The 21853-nt window shown below is 47.8% G+C and overlaps 1 non-coding gene across 1 annotated transcript; it reads left to right on the top strand.

Moving 5' to 3' along the window:
- The first annotated feature begins 20186 nt into the window (after window positions 1-20186).
- On the top strand, window positions 20187-20258 carry Trnak-cuu. Its single transcript has one exon. It is a non-coding gene; the product is annotated as a tRNA-Lys (tRNA).
- The last annotated feature ends 1595 nt before the right edge of the window (window positions 20259-21853 follow it).

The following is a 21853-nucleotide window of genomic DNA, read 5'->3' as shown; positions in this document are numbered from 1 at the left end:
GACGCCTGCATCCGCATAATGCACACAATGAAAACCACGTCAGCTTCCCTCCCTCTGCCTCTCATCTCCATTTCTATTTCTGTGTTATTATTATTCAGACCAGCTGTTCCTATGAGTCTATGACTGATAATGACAATCCCAGGCTCACAGGCGCACAGACTTTTAGCCAAGGAGAAAAGGGAGGGGCTGGGGGTATCTTATTTACTGGATCTGTTAGGAAGAAAAAAATTATAGACTCCCTTCAGAAGAAGCTAGAAAACTAACTCATAGAATTGTTAAATATGGGAGGTTTTTGTTTTTTAACCAAACATTTGCTCGCAGTTGGTACAGTGCTTCTCTGACATACCCAAAGCCTTGGGTTCCATCTCCAGTGCATAAACAGGCTGAAGTCCCAGCACTCAGGATCTGGAAGTTCAAGACACTCTTTGGCTTCATCGTAAGTTCCAAGCTAGGCTGGGAGACATGGCCCTGACGAGGGCTGTTCTTCTGTATATTTTTCTCTTATTGGCTGATGAACAAAGCACTGTTTGGCCAATAGCCAATAGCAGAAGAAAGCTAGGCAGGACTAGGAGATGAGGAGAATTCTGGGAAAGGAGAGAGAGAGAGAGAGAGAGAGAGAGAGAGAGAGAGAGAGAGAGAGAGAGAGAGAGAGAGAGAGACTGTGGAGAGACACCATGTAGACCACATTGGAGTAACAGGTCTGGGCATTCTCTGGTAAGCCAAGACCACGTGGGAATACATAGATTAATAGAAATGGGTTAATAATTAAGACAGAGTTAGCCAGTAAGAAGCCCTAGCCATCAGTCAACAGTTTTATAATTAATAGAGCATCTCTGTGTGTTTATCTGGGGCTAATGTCTGTAGAGCCAGGCAGGAAAAGAAACGCCGCCGGCTACATGGCTCTGTGTTTCAAAAGGAGGGAGGCTAGAGCAATAGCTCATCTGTTAAGAGTGCACACAGCTCAGGGCTGGAGAGATGGCTCAGTGGTTAAGTGTACTGGCTGCTCTTCCAGAAAACTGGGGTTCAATTCCCAGCACCAACATGGCAGCTCACAACTATCTGTAGCTCCAGTCCAGGGGATCCAACACCCATGGAAAACACCCATGCAATAAAATAAACATAAATAAAGAAATGTTAAAAAGGAATGGATTGCACACTGCTCTTGCAAAGAGCCTGGATTTGGTTCCCGCTGCTTATATTGCTTATATGGTCCAGCTCTGACTGATTATGATGTCCTCTTCCGGCCTCTTTGGGCAACAGAACCCAGCAGCACATACCCTCACAAAGATACGCATGCATACACATAACAGCAATTTGTAAATAAAGCATAAAATCAAGCATTTATTGCCTCATTTTTTTCAACCTATAATTCATGCAAGAGCTGCGAATAAAATTTGTTGTTAGTTCATTACAATAATGAATCCATAAAGAGGACACTCTCCACATCCTTTCTGTGGCCAGGACAAGCCCACATCAGGAATAATAACAGACATCCCTTTCTCAGTGTCTACCTTTCTAGAAACATCAAGGTGGGGGATGCTGGGAGGCTCACTGGTCAGAGGTTGCAGTCTATCGTGCATGGCCTGGTAGCTTTGGCCAAAGGTGGAGGACATGGAGACTCCCTCTGCCACTCCCAGCAAAATTTCCTGCTCTCTGCCTGCCCTTATCTGGAAACTGTCCCTGGGCCTGGAGGACTGACCTTATCTGAAAGCTGTCTCTAAGCCTGGACGCCTGATTCATCTCTAATGTGACCCTTGGCACAGTTTCCTGCTAGCAGCCTCCCCTGCTTAGTTAAGACTTGTACTAGGAACTCAGCTATAGGACCCTGCAGCCACGGAAGGAGCCTGGTGATGGGAATGCGCCACTTAACACAGATGAAGCTTTGTCTGCAGCTTTCCTAATCCTATGTAGGAATAAAGGTTATCTGATTCACTGAAGTCATCTCCCAGAGGGCTGTCTCCATCGTACCACAGCTGTCTGAACCCTGTTCCCCCCTTCTGCTCCCTCTACCCACATGGATCAATGCACCAGCGATCCCTAGGATAAGCAGAATCACGATGAAACCAGAGGCTTGTGACCGTCCCGAGGAAAGGTGGAAGGGACACGAGGCTGTCACCTTTCTCGTTTCCACAGTGATGAACAAAAGACCCAAGGTCCTCACAATCAAAAGTATTTATATTCCCTTCATTTCCATGAAGGCTCAAATCTAAATCCCAGATCTGTTGGGTCCTAGACCCTCAAAAGACAGACCATTTCTTTTATTTTGTTTTGTTCGTTTTTTTTTTTTTCTGAAAAGGAGCAAGCAACAGTGATTTCGGCTTTATGGCTATAGGTGTTCAGCATCCATAACTGATACATAAATAAGCATGGCTGGCTATGTTCAAATAAAGCTTTATTTACAAAAAAACAAATGGAGGGCCATAGTCTGCCAACTCTTGTTCTAGACAAATGCATTGTGTAAGTCTGAAAGGATTACCAGAGTAAGAATGGAGAGAGAGAATTATATATGCTTTAGGGTATCAAGGAAGACCTTTAAAAAAAAAGAACCCCTAAGATTGGATGGTTCCTGGGATCTTCTCATCTTTGACAAACTGGGACTCTGGAACCATCCATGGATATGGTGGGTGCAGTATGGGAGAGCTAAGTCCCACAGTGCTTTGGAGAGAGACTTGGTTGACTTTATGGTTTCTCCTGAGTCATTGCCACTCTAAATGAAGTGATGGAAGCCAAATGAACTTGTTTTACTGTGCAGAGCCACACAGACAGCTACACACAGTCACCCACAGACAAGCCGACATTCTTATAGAGAGCCACCAGCATGTCGGGACCACAGACCAATCTTACAGAGTCACACAAGCATGAAGACACGGGACATGCATGTATAGACAAACACAGATATCATACACACATCTTACACCCTATGTTCCCAAACTCGAAGGTTCTAAGTCTGACTGTCTAGACTGTAAGCCCTAGACCATCACCCCCCCCCACACACACACACATTCCTATTCCTGATTAAGGTCTCGAGCATGAGAGGTAAGGAGAGAATGTTTTGTTTCATCCAGACTCCTATTGAAAGACCCCAGAGGAGTGCTTTCTCTTCAGGGAGACCCTTCCCAAGGATCAGCCGAGACCACGGATTGGATGCAAACTGCAAGAGGCCTTATTGCTCACACACGGGTATCCAGGCGTCTTGGTCTCTCGGGAACCAAGCGCGACGAGCAAGAAAACGGGGCCCTTTTTATAGCAACAAGCGTGGTACAGAAGCGAGGTGCAGGGTTACAGAGTCCCTATTGGTTAGTTTAAACGAGGCGAGGGGTGAGCTTTAGAACAGCCGACTCGGGTACAAGGAAGTCAGATAAGGCTGACTAGGCTCAATCTAGGATACACAGTGGTCGGGACATTCTCGGTACCCGCCCTCATCACCAGGTGGCCAACCATAGATATCCTGTTTGGTAGTTACCCTGGCACCAGGGCCCCTGACCTGAGTCCGAACTCCCTCAGCACCAGGTGGCCAACTACAGATATCCTGTTTGGTAATCACTCTGGCGCCAGGGCCCTTAGCCTGAATCTGAACTCATGGTTACTTTTTAGACAGATGTTTCTTGCAGTTGGGGTCTTTCATTATAACAAGGCACCTGAGACCACAAGACTCATAAATAACAAACGTTCACATCCTGGAGGCTGAGGTCTGAGCTGGAGGTATGACAGATGATCCATTGTCTGCCGAGGGCCCAATTGTGTCGTCAATGGCTAAATGGCTTCTTTGTGGTGCTTTTCTTTTTCCAAGACAAGGCATCTGTAGACAAGTTACAAACAGGTATAGTCTTGGTTGTCCTGCAACTCACTCTGTAGACCAGGCTGGCCTCAAACTTGGATATCTACCTGCCTCTGTCCCCCAAGTACTGAGATTAAAGGCGTGCTTCTGTTGCAGGCTTTCTCTCTCTCTCTCTCTCTCTCTCTCTCTCTCTCTCTCTCTCTCTCTCTCTCTCTCTCTCTCTCTGAAACAGGGATTCTCTGTATTGCTTTGGAGGCTGTCCTGCAACTCACTCTGTAGACCAGGCTGGCCTCGAACTCACGAGATCCACCTGCCTCTGCCTCCCAAAAGCTGGGATTAAAGGCGTGCGCCACCAACACCCGGCAACCCAGCGTTGCTTTCTTATAGAACCCAGGACCACTTGTCCAGGGGTGGCACCAAACCGCACCAGCCATCCATCGAGAAAATGCGGCGCAAACATGCTCACACAGGACTGCTTGACGGAGGTAACTCGCCTCCTGAGGTTTCCCCTTCCCGGGTGACTCCAGCTTGCAGCAAGCCGCCAAAAAGACACACATCTGGGCTGTGTCACCCACACAGGCGGCCCATGAGGAAGTTTCAGGAAAGTGGCTCTTCAAGGAGCCTCATCCATCATCCCTCGCGGCCTCTCTTCTCGCCCCACTTGGCCTCCCTGTGGCAAAGTGGCCAAGTCTCGTCGCTAGCAGCAGGTGGGGAGGAGTACCCGCAGCTCCTCTCTTGCACACACCCAAGCTCTTTAAAACTTGGGAACCCTCAGGACCATCTGTCCCTGCCACGTGGAGGAAGCTGGTCTTTAGCGAGAAATAAGAAAGATGCTTCAAAACATCCAGGAACGGGGGGGGACGGGGGGGACGGGACGGGACGACGGGACACGGACTGACAGTAATGCCTTCGGCTTTGTTTTCTTTTTTCTTTTTCTTTCTTTCTTTTTTGTTTGTTTGTTTGTTTGTTTTTCGAGACAGGGTTCCTCTGGATTGTTTTGGAGGCTGTCCTGGAACTCGCTCTGTAGATCAGGCTGGCCTCGAACTCACAGAGATCCGCCTGCCTCTGCCTCCCGAGTGCTGGGATTAAAGGAGTGCGCCACCACCCACTGTCTTCGTTTATCTTGATTCTAACTGCTTTCAAACTCAGCATCCCACAGCTCTCCCTCAGTCTACCATTCCCCCTCCTCCCCCTCCCTCCTCTCTCTCTCTCTCTCTCTCTCTCTCTCTCTCTCTCTCTCCCTCTCTCTCTCTGTATGTAGGTGGGTACACCTGTGGATGAGGTTGCACATGCACATAAGACAGAAGGCAACCTTGGGTGTTGTTCCTCAGGGATCAACCTTTTTGAGACAGGGTCTCTCACTCGGCCTGGAATAGCTGATGAGGCTAAGCCGACCGGCCAACAAGCCTGTCTCCACTTCTGTAGCCCGGGACTAGGAGCACATGCCGTCATGCTCAGTTTTACTTTTTTTTTCCTGAATTCAGGGGGAAAGAATCAGGTACCCGGGTTGGAGAGAAGGCTCAGTGGTTAAGGGTACTTGTTACTCTTGCAAAAGACCCAAGTTCAATTCCCAGCACCCATACACAACCATCGGTAACTTCGGTGGGGGGATAGATACTCAGCACTCTGTCTGACCTCCGGTGGCACTGAGAATGCATGTGGGTAAGACAGGCTTACATATAGAGTAACTTATTTTAAAACTTTTTAAAGACTCAAAATAAAAATGTCAGGTCCTACTGCTACTGACTGAGCTATGTTGCCCAGTTGAGTCTCACACCTGACTGAAACAAAGACAAAGAGAGGTCCTTGTGCATCCGTGGTGACTGCAATGCTAGTCACAATAGTCTAGCTGCCATCAACGGGTGAATGGATGAAGAAAATCCGGCATGTGCACTCGAGAAAGCTTTATTCAGGTGCAAGAGAAAGAAGAAACGGAGCCTGCCATTTTCAAGAGAATGAACGAACTGGGGATCGCCACGTTAAGTGAAGACAGACAAGTCTCGTGTATTTTCCCTCGTATGTGGAATCACGGAGTAAGAGGAGGACGTGACGTTAGTGGAAGGGCTACTAGGGATTAAAAAAAGTCACTGGGGTTTCCTGGTTCCCAGCTTGCTGAGAAAGTGCAAGCCCTGCTGTAAAAGAGAGAGCATGTCTCAAAGTAAGAAGTGGCGTCTACTTCCCTTTCTGCTGCTGTGACAAAAACACATACACAAAAAGCGCTGACCAAAAGCAACGTAGGGGAAGAAAGGACTTACTTGGCTTACACTTCTAGGTCATAATCGGTCACTGAGGGAAGTCAAGGCAAAAATCCAAGGCAGGAACCTGAAAGCAAGTCTGCTTGTTTTCACCCAACTAAGGAACTCCCATTATAGCTGGAGAAATACAGAAGGAACCACGGAAGACATACTGTTTGCCAGCTCACTGGCACACCAGTTTTTGCTTCGATGACTTTCTTACACAGCACAAGCTCACCTTGCCTAGGGATGGTACCACGCACAGTGGTCTCGGCCGTCCTATACCAATTAATAGTCAAGACAGTTCCTCCCAGAAATGCCCACAGGCCAATGTGATCTAGGCAATCCCTCAGCTGAGATGCCCTTTTCAGACGATTCTGGGCTATGTCAAGTTGACAGTTAAAATTACCTGGGACAGATGGAGAGTGACAAAGGAAGATGCCTGATACCCTCCCCTGGCCTTCGCACACGCACACAGGTGAATACATCTGCGCGCACGCGTGTGCACACACACACACACTCAAATAAATCTATCACATATTTATCGTGTGTGTGTGGAGAGAGAGAGAGAAAAAAAAGGCAAGGTCACAGTGGTAAGGCTGCCATCTGCAAGCCGAGAACATCAGTTTTTCTTATTTTATTGTATATTATATACATATATATATATATATATCTTCATTGGAGAACTACTGGCATTTGATCTCCAACTTCACAGCCTCCAGACTGTGAGAAAAAACGAACTTGCCCTGTTTTGTTTTGTCATCTGGCCTATCCCTGAGGGACATGCTGGGGGAAGAAGCTGAGAATTATTACGGGACTAAAAGCCTTCTGTCTGCAGTGTTGGATAAAAGCTTGGGCTGAGTGAAGATGGATAATTTCCTTTCTCATTGTGAACTGAACATCTCCCAACATGGGTGCTGCTAGTGGGGAGGTCAGCTGTCCCTGACTCCGTAGGGCTGGTCTGTGTGGGTGAGGGGGACTCAATATGGGGGAGTCTGTGTTTTCAAAAGAGGAGCGAGGGACTTCTCAGGACACACAGCAGTTGAGGCTGCACACACACACACACACACACACACACACACACAGAGTGTGCATGTATGCATGATTATGCAAAAGTAGAAGGATGTTTTGGAAGAAGGGGTGCATTTGAGTGGGGGTGAGATAAGAGAGGTTAATGGAGGTGAATTTGTTCATGATGCATTGCACACGTTGAGGTGAGGTGGTCACCCCATCCGTGAGAGCAGGGTTGGTAGAGATGTAGGCATGCCAAACAACACATCATCCGGTTGGTAAATGGGCCAATGGAAGGAACAAGCAGTTCTCAAAAGGAGAAAAACAAAGAGCCAATAAATACACGGAAAAAAACGTTCTCCATCCTTAGTCACCAGGGAAATGCAAATTAAGACTACATTGAGATTCCACCTCACCCCGCTCACCATGGCTATCGTCCAGGAAATCAAAGACAAAATGTTAGAGAGAATGAGACAAAATGGACCCTTTATTCGTCACTGCTAGGAGTGTGAGCGGGTGCAGCCACTATGGAAACCAGGATGGAGGTTCTTCAGAAGATTAAAAAAAAACCCAGAGCTACCATCTCACCCAGCTGTACCACATCTATGCATACACACAAGGGAGCCGAAGTCAACCCAGACAGAGACACTTGCCATGCAGAGATACCCTGTCTCAAAAACAAAACAAACCAAGAGTGTAGACAGAGTATGGGAGTCTGGGGTGATAGATCACAAGGAAACAGTTTTGCGGACATGGTGGGACAGTTAGCTGCACATATGAACCCACAGAAGTTAGGACAGCCCATGCACAAGACCTGTAGAAATTCAAACCATCCCATCGTGGAACGAGGGGGGGAGCTCAAAGTCCCACACCCTATCTGACGAACTATTGATAGATGCTAAGAGAGGGAGAATCCATTTTCTTTGTGGCCCCTGGTGGGTTGATCAAGAAGACCCATGGGATAATCTCACTCCTGAATGTTTGGGCAGCAATGAACTTAAATAGAAGAAAAAAAGAAGAAATGAGATTGAATGGGTAGAGTGGACAGTGGATCTGGGAGGGCTTAGGGAGGGCGGCGAATGTGGTCGAAATACATTCCATAAAGTCTCAAAGACTTAATTCAAATACCGTTTTTCATTTATTTATTATGTATACAGCATTCTGCCTGCATGTATGCCTGCACACCAGAAGAGGGCACCAATGTGGTGCGCCACCGTGTGGTCTCAGGGAATTGAACTCAGGACCTCTGGAAGAGCAGCCAGTGCTCTCAACCTCTGAGCCATCTCTCCAGTCCTAAAGTACCATTGTAAAGGGCCACAGGATGGCTCAGTGGTCAAAAACACTGGCTGTTCCTCCAGAGGACCTGGGTCAGGTTGCCAGAACCTGCGTTGGAGGCGTCACACACACCTGTAATGCCAGCTCCGGGGGATCTGACATACCCATACTCTTCCGCATATACCCACACATAGTCATGCGTGATGAAAAAATAAACATTCTAAAAATACTGATTCAGGGCTGGAGAGACGGCTCAGAGGTTAAGAGCACTGGCTGCTCTTCAGAGGTCCTGAGTTCAATTCTCAACAACCACATGGTGGCTCACAGCCATCTATAATTCAGTCTGGTGCCCTCTTCTGACAGAACACTGTATATGTATAAATAAATAAATCTTTTTAAAAAAAGCATACTGTTTCAAAAAACAATCAATACACAAGAGAGTTTTTTTCAGTCATAAAGAAAAAAAACGTAATTATATCATCTCCAGGCCAAAAAGAAAAAATAGATGAACCTGGAGATGAACCAGACTCAGAAAGAAAAATGCTGTATGCTTTCTCATTAGTGGGGTCTAGATTTACATACACACAACATAAAAGGTGGGGGGGGAGCGGCTGGTGGGGAGGACGAGAAAGAGCAATGGCCCAGGATGACTGCAGTTGTAGACATGTGTGAGATGGAATGATGAGGGCCGGCATGTAGGCAGCTGATAAAATACTTGCCTAGCATTCGTGAAACCATGATCCTGTCAGTCCCCAGCACCGTAGCTGGATATCATGATGCACTCCTGTGGCAGGGACGTCTTATCCGTATATGTGTTTCTCTTATTGGTTGATGAATAAAACACTGTTTGGCCAATAGAGGCAGGGAGATAGTCAGGACTGGGAGACGAGGAGGATTCTGGGAAAGCTAGGTCGAGGAAACCGCGGAAGAGACGCTGTGTAGCAGAGGACGGAGTAGCAGGTCCGGACCCTTCCATGGTAAGATAAGACCACGTGGAAATACTTAGGTTAATAGAAACGAGTTAATAGTTAAGGCAGGGCTAGCCAATAAGAAGCCTTAACCATCGGCCAACGGTTTTATAACTCATATAACATCCCTGTGTGTTTACTGGGGCGAAGCAACTGAGGGATCTGTAGGAAAAGAAACTCCAGCAACACTCCTGCAACCCCAGCACGGAGGACCTGGAGGCAAGAGTGTCAGAGGTTAGAGGTCATCTTTGGCCACGTAGCTAACTGAAGGGTAGCCCTGTCTCAAAAAAAAAGTGTCATAATGATGCCACACATCTTAGACGTAAGACAGAAGTTGGGCTGGGAGCTTCTTCCCTGCCGGTTAGGCCTGGTCGAGCCAGAGAGCACTGTGCAGATTGCAGCGGGGGAATTGCCATCCACAGCGCTACTCAACCGTGGACACCGTGTGAACACTACCAAACAGCTAAGCACGATGTGCCCGGTGGGCGGCAGCGGCAAGGCAAGTCTGCTACAGGGGTGACTAATTGCTTTCTGATTTGAACTTGAGGCCTGCTTTACGGGGGGGGGGGGAATTCACACACACACACACAGACACACACACACAGACACACACAGAAACACACACACACAGACACACAGAGACACACACACACAGACATACACAGAAACACACACACACAGACACACAGAGACACACACACACAGACACACACAGAAACACACACACACAGACACACAGAGACACAGACACACACAGAAACACACACACACAGACACACAGAGACACACACACACACAGACACACACACAGACACACACACACACACGTCTTTGTAAGTTAGTATAGTCATAAATGAGTTTGTTCCATCTTGCTTCCCCTTGCCTTGGGTCTAAGTCCTTTTTGTTTAGTTTGTTTGGATTTTTTGTGGAGACAGTCTTTCTCCGTGTGGTCCTGGATGTCCTGAGACTCTCTATGTGGAGCAGGCTGGCCTCAAACTCACGGAGACCCAAGTGCAGGCGTTCAAGGCGTGTGCCCAACCTGTACATTTTTGTCCCGGACTTTAGACTCCATGGAATGCGAGCCTAACGACCTTCATCCTCATCTTAGGTCATAAAGACTTCCAGTCTTTTTTTAATATTAGTCAGATGCAAGAAGAAAGAGAGAGAAGAGACTAATAATGGTGTCAGCTCGGTAATTGAAACGCTTTGGCAGGCTGCCCACAGCTGCCGGGTTAGAACACTCAGCTATTTCTTTATTCCCCACCTGGACGTTCTGTTCCTCTCCTGCTCTCTCACAAGGGTGCAAGCCTCTCATCCGCACCTCCAGTACTGGGCATGCCCCTCCTCCTGTCACTCACCTAGGACACCTGAAACCCCAAGGGCCCCTTCTGTACATTTCCAGGTTCCCCTGCAGCTCCGCCACGCGACACCAGGTGGCGCTCGTGCAAAAGTCATTTCTCTCCGTTCTCTGTGTGTCTCGGTCCGTTCCCCTCCTCCCCCAGGTCCTGTATCCTCCATCGGCTGGCCTTAAGACTGTGTCTATGGAGTTGAGGATGGTCTCGAACTTGCGATCCTCCTGCGTCCTCCATTTCCTGAGCCGCGGAATTACAGGCTTGTGCTACCACACTCGGTTTATGTGCTGCTGTCTTTCTGGATGCTGCAAACACTCGGCGAGGGGCCTCCCCTTTCCTCCTTTTATGCCTCCTCTTCTTCCTCTTCCTACCCCTCCTCTTCTTCTTCCTCTTCTTCCTGTTCTTATCCTCCCCCTGCCCCTTCCATTCCCGCCTCAGCCTCAGGGATAGCTGGGAGTAAAGGCTTGCACCACCAGAGCCTGAGTGTTTCCACTGTTAATTAAAGCCATCTTACCAGAGGTTTTTTGTGGGCTATTGGCTTCCTGAACCGGGCCCCAGGAGACCAGACCAAGCCACTGTAGAGTCCCCGGTTCTAACGGCCAAGTCACCGAACTGAACTTTACGACAGGCTGTCCTCCAAAGCCAGAAAATTTCCAGTTCACCTGGCTCAGCGTGGTAAGGAAATCCCCTGGGGCTACACTGGATGGTGAGGACAGTGAACTGTTCACCCCTGTGCGCTCTCTCTCTCTCTCTCTCTCTCTCTCTCTCTCTCTCTGTGTGTGTGTGTATCTGTCTCTCTCTCTGTCTCTCCTCTCTCTGACTCTCTGTCTCTCTGTATGTGTCTCTCTCTCTCCTCTCTCTGTCTCTGTCTCTCTTTCTGTGTGTGTCTGTCTATCTGTCTGTCTGTCTGTCTCTCCTCTCTGTAATTCTCTGTCTCTGTGTGTATCTCTCTGTCTCTGTTTCTCCTCTTTCTGTCTCTCTGTCTCTGTGTGTGTGTGTGTGTGTATGTGTGTGTATCTGTCTCTCTCTCTCTGTCTCTCCTCTCTCTGACTCTGTCTCTGTGTGTGTGTCTCTCTCTCTCCTCTGTCTCTCTGTCTCTGTGTGTCTGTCTCTCTGTCTCCCTGTCTCTCTCTCTCTCCTCTCTCTGTCTCTGTCTCTCTCTGTGTGTGTCTGTCTCTCTCTGTCTCTCTCTCTTTCTCTGTGTGTCTCCCTGTCTGTCTCTGTCTCTGTCTCTCTGTCTCTGTCTCTCTGTCTCTTTCTCTCTCTCTCTCTCTGCTTTCTTCACGCCCCTGTCACCTGCGAAGCTGACTTCCCTGTGACCTCCCCTTTCAGCCTTTCTGGTTTTTAGGGTGAGGTGCTCAGGGAGAGATACCACCTCTCTGCGGATCACTGATATGAGTCAGCCAGATGTTTCTGATAAATCGTTTGCAATTTTGCTGCTTCTTCTTCTTTTTTATTTTTTTTAATTCCACCAAACGAAACATGGGCAAACAAGCCATTTGTTGTTGCAAGCTGGCCTTTGAACACCGCGAACAAAACCAGAACGGAGGAAGTGTGAGGTTGCACCTGGCCAGGGACCTAAACTTGTGAACTAATCATAAACTGAGAGCCGTGCTGTTAGCTCACAGCCACTGGAAGGAGGCCGAATAGAAACAACTGGAAGGGGTGTGTGGCCCTCACAACGGACTATGTCTCCATCCCAAGAACTGGGTGGTTTAAACCACACCCACGCTGGGTGTGTCTGTGTGTCTGTGAGTCCCTCTTTCAGTTCACTTCGGGGCTTAAATCTAGGTGTAAAATCCCCCTTTTAACAAACCTCAGTGTTGCTTTTTAAAGAGATGAGTGGTTTAGACCAAGCATGGTGCTGTGCCCTGTATTTCCAGGCTTCTGGAGGCTGACACGGTGGTTCAAGGCCCGTCGAGCCAAACCTATCAGCCCCAGGTCCCAGTGAAAGATCTCATTCTGGAGAACAAGGTATAAAGGGTGACATGGTTCAGAGGGTAAAGGCACCTGCTGCTAAGCCCTACAGCCTGAGTTCGATCCCCAGGACCATCGTGACGGGTGGGGGAGAGCGTGGTCACCCACGAGTTGTCCTCCGTCTTCCATAAGGGCACTGTAGAACACACAAGAAAAAGGATACTCACATACACAATAAATAAACAAACAGATGAGGGGGGTGGTTCCTACGGATAACTTCTGCTCCCCCGCCCCCTGCTGTGCACGTGGAAACACGCATACACCCCAGTATATACACATATTTAAAGTCATTAAAGTAAGAGAGACGTTCATCACCTCACCCGACTGAAGGCCAGAATGTGGGTCACCAGCTCAGTGTGGATTGACAGAGGAGCTATGTGATGTCCTGAAAACAGTGGCTTCAGGAGAAGACTCTCATTTATTCCTCCCTCGCCCTGGAATTACCCACATCTCTGTGATCAGCACGGCATATGCACAGAAACCAGAAACTGAATCTCTAAGCCGCTGCTGCTTCAGAGACTGAGCGCACACTCCAGATCTGCCTTGCACGTCTTTGACTAGCAGCAGCTTTTACAGGGAGGGGAAATAAAGGCAGTCAGCCATTCCAAAAGTTCATCTTGTCTTGTCTCTGATGGGGTTGGTGTTTGTCTCCTCATCCTCCTGGCCTCTCTGTACAGGGGAGGGTTGACAAACATCACCATCCCGAGGCTTGCACGTGGATGACGTCTAGGCTAAAGGTTAACTCAGAGGAAGCAGAAACAGGGGAAACCAGGATTCCCTCCTGGGGTTCTTTGTCTCATTAATAAAAGAATTTAAGAAACAGGGCAGTGATGGTGCACACTTTTAATGCCCGCACTCGGGAGCTCAGGAGCAGAAGCAGGAGGATCCCTGAGTTAGAGGCCAGCCTGGTCTACAGAGAAAGTTCCAGAATGGCTACGGTTATACAGAACCCTGTTCTGGGGAGTGAGATTTAAGAAATGACTCAAATGGAAGCTTAGGGACAATTTTCTCAGAGATTAAGAGAAAAGCCCCAGGCGGGCAAGCTATAGACGTCAGCAGCTGCCGGGAGAGGAGAGCTGAGTCTAGAAGAGAAGGGGCCGGGCCTTTAACCCAGCTGTGGAGGTCAGAGGGGTGGCAGGCAGGCAGCCACGTGGTGGGGAGGGAGGCCTTAGGGAGCGAGCGAGGAAACCCAGACTGTTGGGGAACCCGGAGTGTTAAGCAGAGCACACTTAGAAAATTGTTTGTTTGTTTGTTTTTTAAAGAATTTATGATCTGGAGAGTAACTCAGGGGCAGACTTAAGAGCCTGCAGCATGTGAGGGCATTCTAGGAAGGAAAAGTGGAGCATCTGTTTGAGGAACTAATCATCTCTCCCATCTCTTCGTCAGGGCTTAAGATGAACCCCTCTTCCTAAGGGTGGTCCCTTAAGCAACCCCCCTTCCTAAGGGTGGTCCCTTAAGCAACCTGATTGGACCAGCCCAACTGCAATGCTCTGTCTCCCACCACCATCTTTTTTTTTTAGATTTATTTATTTATTACATATACACCAGATTGAGCTGTAGATGGTTGTGAGCCACCATGTGGTTGCTGGGAATTGAACTCAGGACCTCTGGAAGAGCAGTCAGTGCTCTTAACCTCTGAGCCATCTCTCCAGCCCCCTCCCACCACCATCTTGACCACTCTCTTCAAGGGAGAAAGAAAAGGTGTGTGTGTGTGTGTGTGTAGCATTCTTCCCACAGAATAAAGTACAAATGTGTTCTTAAACTACAGATCATGCAGCGCCTGGCACCGTGACCTTGTCATTTCGACAGCACCTGCTTGTTAGACAGGCCACCATACCAGCCACAGCCTCCCCCTCTGTCCCCTGGCTTTTACCCACAAGCCCCTGAGAGTCTGCAAGAGCTCCCTAGCTTCCTGGATTCCCCACTTCTCCAAGGCTTCTCTGAGCTCCATAAGAAGCAATACCGCTAACTCTGCCTCTTCTGCCTAAACTCAGAGCATCACTCCCATTCTGGTGTGCACCCGCCCTTGGGGCTAATAACTTAACACACTTGTTAATCAAAAGATAACCCATTTCAGTGTCCCCCACGCCCCAAACTCAAGACTTCGCACTGCCCAGTTCCCAACCTCCGCCCCAGCTTCTTGGAATACCCATTCTACTCTCTGCTTCGGCGGGTTTGACTTTTTCAGATTCTCCATTTGGGTGACATCATTCGGTGTTTCTTTTTCTGTGTCTGCTTCGTTTCCCAGAACATAACATCCTCTGGGGAGCATCTGTGTTGTCGAAGTGACAGGGTTTCCTTCTTTTTAAAAGCGGAATTGTATTTCACTGTACAACACAGTGACGAGAGTTATGATAACAACAACAACAGCATATTGTGCCCTTGAAAATCACCAGCGGCACTGGGGCATGACAGTGCACATCTGTAATCCCAGCCCTTGGGAGGAGGAGGAGTCTGGGGAGTCGTAAAGATCGTCCTGGGGGGCTGGAGAGATGACTCAGTGTTTAAACATGCATGCTTCTCTGGCAGAGGGCCCAAGTTCGGTTCCCAGGACCTGTATCAGGGAGTTTGCAACCACCTGTAACTCTAGCTCAAGGGAATCCACACGCTCCTCTGAGGACACTTAACTCACATGCTCAAACCTATGAACAGACATATATACAGATACATAATTTTAAAAAAAGCACCCAGGGAACTTAATGCTTAATGAGACCCAATCCATGTGTGTTTGTGTGTGTGTGTGTGTGTGTGATATATATATATATATATTTTTCTGAGCAGGGCTTCTCTGTACCAGCTTTGGCTGTCCTGCAACTTGCTTTGTAGACTGGCCTCAACTCACAGAGATCCTCCTGCCTCTGCCTCCCTAGTGTTGGGGTTAATGGAGTGCACCACCACCCCCGGCCCTTAAAATATAAATTCTAAGGGAAGATTTCTTGTACCCTATGTATATGCATATTTTGTCTGAGTGTATGTAAGCGCAACAATGAGTACAGTGCTCACACACGCCAAGAGAGGGGATCGGAGCCCTTGGAACTGGCGTTACAGGTGGGTGCGGGCTGTCATGTGTGTGCAGGGAACTGAACTTGGGCCTTCTGCAAGAACAGCCAGTGATCTTAGCCACTGAGCCATCTCTCCAGTCCCCGGTGTACGCCAGTGTGATAGAGTGTGGGAACACCAGACCTTGAGCAGAGACCCACTTCCCCTTCTGCCTGGGAGTAGGCAGCTATAAGACAATGTTTAGTAAAAACATGTTTACTAAAAATGATACAATAAGTTCCTGGGAAAGGCCTTCCCACGGAAACCGCCCTGACCTCGACCTTGTCCAGAGACTAACCGCACCTTCAAAAACCCACACACATCCACCTCTGGTGTCAGAGCAGAACCAGCCAGGGGAGAGGAGAGAGCAGAAGCTTCTCTGGTGGGAGCTTTTCTTAGGAAGTTTTTCTTGAACCTTTTTGGAGCCTGTTTAAAGTTTTCTTTATATCATTGAACGAGTCTCTGTGTTATCAATACCCGACACCCTCCGCACGTTCTCGGACACAGGCCGCGCAGCAGTCGTGACAATAGAGCACCTGTTTAGCAAGCCCCGTTAGCTCAGCCTTGGAATCACCCCAGCCCAGCGCCCCACCAATGAGTGAAGTTTCTAGACGATCCTGATAATTCCAGCACCTGAGGCTCGCTCCAGACACCGTCAAGCAGGCAGATGCTTTCTGCCGTGTGATCTGTCCAAATCCCTGGTCCACAGAATCTTTATAGAATCTTTGTTGTTGTTGTTGTTGTTATAGAGGATAAGTGTTGTTAGGGAATTCATAAAGGACCAGGGGAGAGGTTCTGCATCAAAAAGAAGCAACCGCAGAAGGGAGGAAGTTGGTGGTAGCCATAACTCGATGCTGCGAGCTCCCGCTGGAGGCCTGGGTAGTCGCTGCTTATCCTGCCGCTAGATGGCGCCGTTGGTTATTTCCAGCAAAAGTGGGGAGGTCGGGGAGGCAGCCATTGCTCTCTGCGCCAGGCCAGCAGCCAGGGCCTGAAAGCTATTATCGGAAAGGCATGGTCGTTATTTCCTTAGAGAGATCCAGCTTCACGCTGCATCTCTCCACACCAGTACTCACTCTCTGAACCCCAAGTCTTGTTCCCAAGCACCGAAGGCCCAGGAAACATGCTACAGGCCCTCTGTCCTGCCACAACTCCGGGTCTGCAGCCTGGAGAGGGAAATTGTGAGGCGCTTGCTCTACTCTGCTGTGAGAAGTGCAGCAGGTGTTAACCTGCTGTCAACTCTTTTTTTTTTTTTTCGAGACAGGGTTTCTCTGTGGCTTTGGAGGCTGTCCTGGAACTCGCTCTGTAGACCAGGCTGGCCTTGAACTCACAGAGATCCGCCTGCCTCTGCCTCCCGAGTGCTGGGATTAAAGGCGTGCACCACCAACGCCCGGCCTCCTGCTGTCAACTCTTAACATCCTGCCTTGTTCTCTTACTCAGACTACTGCACACAGTTAGCTCACTTTTGCCTCAGAGCAATCTCAAAGTAGACTAAAGGTTTTTGTTTGGTTTGTTTTGTTTCCGAGACAGGGTTTCTCTGTATTGTTTTGGAGGCTGTCCTGGACTCGCTCTGTAGACCAGGCTGGCCTCGAACTCACAGAGATCCACCAGCTTCTGCCTCCCGAGTGCTGGGATTAAAGGCGTGCGCCGACAACACAAGGTTTTTTTGTTGTTGTTGTTTTTTTTTTTTTTTGTGAAAAGAAAACTTGGCAGCTTGCACAAGGTCAGAGTCACAGATGTCTACCAGGGTTACAAAGAAAAGCTTGCTAGCTCTCCATTCACCATAGATCTGAGTCTTAAAGTTGTCATGGGCACTGTGCCCTCCCTGCCTGGTCATGGTTTTGCTCCTATGGCCTTGGACCCTTGTGTTGTCATGTAAACGGCTCGGCACCTTATCTCCTGCTCTAGGAATGTGCTTTTGACCAATAAGAGAAATTTCTTTATCACTTCAAGGCTCCTGAAGGAGAAGAATATTTAGACTAGAAGAAGCATGAAGAAGTTAGAAGTAGGACACGATTATTAGAGTGGAAACAGAGCATAGGAAATAAGGAGCACGGCCCCCAGATTGTGTGTAAAGTTACTTTAGAAATCTCTTACCCCCTCCTTCGCTCCTTCGAAGCATTCACCTTTGGGACCCTGGGTAGGGGCTGAAGCTGGTCTCTTAGCCCTTACATTGCTCCTATATTCTGTGGGACAGACTGTCTTGTCTTATCCTCTGGAGATTGGTATATACCTACATAGGGAGACCCTTAACTCATTGTCTCACAATAAAAAATAAAATTAAAAACAAGTTAAAATGAAACGGACATGATGACTCACTCCTTTAATCCCAGCACTTGGGAGGCTGAGGCAGGCGGATCTCTGTGAGTTCGAAACTAGCCTGGACTACCAAGCGAGTTCGAGCCCACCCTGGTCTACAGAGATAATCTCAGGACGGTCAGGGCTACACAGAGAAGCCCTGTCTCAAAAAGGCACCTCAGCTGGCAAAGGCACCTGCCATCATCGACTCTGTTTTGGGCCCACAACAGTAAAATGAATTTTTTAAAGCATTACTGATTTTTTAAAATCATTTTCATCTTTCTTTCCTTATTTCTTCCTCCCTCCCTCCCTTTCTTTCTCTGAACAGAATTTCTGGTGGCCCAGGCTGGCCTTGAACTCATTATGTAGGCAAGGATTACTTCGAACTTCTTTTATTTTCAATTTTTATTAGATTTTATTTACTGGGGGGAGCAGAGGGCAGGTGCCACAGTAGTTGTGTGGCAGTCAGAGGACAACTTGCAGGAATCGGGTCTCTCTAGCCACCATGTGGGTCACGGAGGTCTAATGGGCTGAGCCATCTTGCTTACCCAACTTGGAATTTCTGGTTTGCCCACCTCAGCTGCTCAAGCACTGGGATTACAGATATGTACCACCACACCTTACTTTTTTATCATCTATCTATCTATCTATCTATCTATCTATCTATCTATCTCCTATCTCTCTATCTCCTATCTCTCTCTCTATCTATCTATCTGTATCTATCATCTATCTATGTATCTATCTATTTATATCTATCACTATCCATGTATCTACCTATCAATCATCTATAATCTATCATCTATCATCTATCTATTATGTATGTATCTATCTATCTATCTATCTATTTCCTATCTATCTATCGTCTATCTGTATCTATCATCTATCTCTATCATCTATCTATGTATCTATTTATATATCTATCACTATCCATGTATCTACCTATCAATCATCTATTTATCATCTATCACCTATCTACCATCTATCTATGTATTATGTATCTATCTATCTATATCTATCATCTATCTACATACCTATCTATTCATATCTATCTATCTATCATCCATCTATGTATCTATCTGTTGCTGGAGTTTCTTTCTCACCACGTCCTGCCGCCCTTTAGCCCCAAATAAACACACAAAGACTTATATTAATTATAAATCTGTTGGCCAGTGTCTAGGGCTTCTTATTGGCTACCTCTGTCTTAATTGTTGACCCATTTCTATAAATCTATGTATTTCCACGGGGTCTTGGCTTACCGGAGAATGTCTGATGCATCCTATCTTCCCCGTCTCTACATGGCATCTCCTCGAGGTGCCTCTCTCCCAGCCTTCTCCTGGTTTCCTAGCCCTGCCTATCTTCCTGCCTCTACTGGCTATTGACCAAACAGTGTTTTATTCATCAACCAATAAGAGAAACACATATACAGAAGGACATCCCTTATATATCTGTCTATCTGTCTGTCTATCTATCTATCTATCTATCTATCTATCTATCTATGTATCTATCTATCCCATTTTCAGACAGTGAGTCAAGTTCTTGCTATGCGGCTCTGGCCTGGCATTCACTCTGCAGAGCAGGCTGGCCCCATGCAATTCTCCTTCCCCTGCCCCCGAGTGGTGGGATTACAGGTGTACACTCTATACCCTGATTTCCTCAATTGACTTATAATTGACAAATACAAACTGTGTGTATTTATGATGCATAACATGACATTCTGAGATACTTGACATTTGGGGAATGACTAAATCAGGCTGATGAATGCGGAAAGCCTCGCCTCTTTGTCATTTTCTTGTGGGGAGAACTCTTCGAGTCTGCTCTTCTCAATTTTTGAGAGTACAGTGAATTGCTCTCCATGGTAGCCAACGTCAGGCTCTTAAAAGCTTTTCCCCACTGGGCTTTCCTCCATGTGAGTCATTGACTGACTCAGTGGAAGCTCATACTTCGAATTCTAACCCAAAATAGACCCACCACATGATTCAGCAATTCAAAGTCTGAGTGAAGACCCAGGACTCAAACAGATATTTTAACGTTTAATTGCATTCATGCAGTGGTGTGTGCATTCATGTGGGCATGCTCTTGCATGGCGTCTCCGAGGATGGAGGTCAGAGGACAACTTGTCGGAATCCGATCTCTCCTAACACTATGTGGATTCTTAGACTTGAACTCGGGTCATCAGGCTTGATAGCAACTGCCTTAATCCACTGAGCCATCTTGCCAGTCCTCAAACAGATATTTATGTATCAAGTTTTTTGGCCAACCCTGGCTAGCTCAGTGGTAGAGCGTGAGACTCTTAATCTCAGGGTCGTGGGTTCGAGTTCTACGTTGGGAGCCATTTTCTTGACCTGCAAGGTCCCACAGCCGTTTTGCCCCAAATAAACACAGTGACACTATATTAGTTATGAAAATGTTGGCTGATGGCTAGGGCTTCTTACTGACTAGCTCTGTCTTGATTATCAAGCCATTTCTATTAGTCTAAGTATTTCCTTGTGGTATTATCTTACCAGAGAAGGGTCCAGACCTGAGTTCTCTCTCTGCCTGCCTTTTCCAGAATTCTCCTCGTCTCCTAGTTCCACCTATCTTCCTGCCTCTATTGACCAAACAGTGTTGTATTCATCAACCAATAAGAGAAACATATATACAGAAGGGCATCCCCATCACACCCCAGATGTCTGTGTACAGATGAGTAGCTGGACAGAATGTGGCCTGCGTGGCTGGGGATGTGGTCCAGTAAGTGGAGTGCTTGCCTAGCATGCACAGTGACCTTCATCTAGTCCCCAGCACTGCGGACAGACTTGCGTGTAACCCCGTCACTTGGGAGATGGCAGCAGGAGGAGTGGTAGAGCTGCTTTGGGCGTTTGAAGCCAGCCTGGAAAATGAGAGGCTGTGTCTAAAACAAAACAACAACAAAGAGTGTGGAGAAGCTATGGGTGTTTATAAATATTGAAAATTATACAGCAAGCGGGGCAGTGGTGGTGCACACGTCAATTCCAGCACTCGGGAGGCAGAGACAGGCGGATCTCTGTGAGTTCCAGGCCAGCCCAGTCTACAAAGCTACACAGAGGAACCTGGTCTTGAAAAACAGAAAAAAAAAAACTCTGTGTGTGTGTGTGTGTGTGTGTGTGTGTGTGTGTGTGTGTGTGTGTGTGTGTAGGCCTAATATAGACATCGGGAGCTCCCTCTATTCTCTCCACCTGAATCCAGAGCTTACTGGTCAGAGCTAGTCCGATGGCCAGCTTGCGCCAGAAGCCACCTGTCTCTGCCTTGCCAGCCCTGGAATCATAGGCTACACCATGACCATCTGAGGTTCCCTTGCTGCTGAGGATCTAAACTCCAGCGTGGATGCTCACACAGTGAGCGCTATGCCCACTGAGCCACCTCCTCGAATCCTGAATACAGTGCTTTCAAATGTGGGTGCTGGGCATTGAGCTCGGGTTCCTCAAGCTCCTGTTGGCAGGCATGTTATCTTCCGATCCTCCGCAGGCCTATGCTTGTATCTTTAAGTGAAAATGGAAATTCCGTGTGCATTCAGAGCACTGGAAAGGGGGCCGGTGGTGTGGCTTAGTGACTAAAGGCACGTGCTGGCAAGCCTGGGGACCACCGATTTCACCCAGGACCCACGTGGCGGAAGGAGAGAACCGACCCTCATAGCACACACACGTGTGCGCGCGCACTTGTGTGAATACACACAGAAAACAATAAATAAGTGTAGTGGTAATTTTATGTGTGTATATTTGGGGGGGGTTGTGGACCATGTACATCTGTGTGCAGTGCCCATGGAATCTAGGACAGGGCGTTGGGCACCCTGAAACTGGAGTTACAGCTGGGTGTGAGCCACTATGTAAATCCTAGGAACGGAATAGGGGTCCTCTGGATGAGCAGCCAGTGCTCTTAACGGCTCTCTCTTCAGGACCCAGTTTTGTTTGT

This window comes from Mesocricetus auratus, unplaced genomic scaffold (genome assembly GCF_017639785.1).
Source record: "Mesocricetus auratus isolate SY011 unplaced genomic scaffold, BCM_Maur_2.0 Super-Scaffold_100037, whole genome shotgun sequence".
Lineage (NCBI taxonomy): Eukaryota > Metazoa > Chordata > Mammalia > Rodentia > Cricetidae > Mesocricetus > Mesocricetus auratus.
Note: the sequence above shows the minus strand (reverse complement) of the source record. Positions and strands in the feature narration are given on the sequence as shown.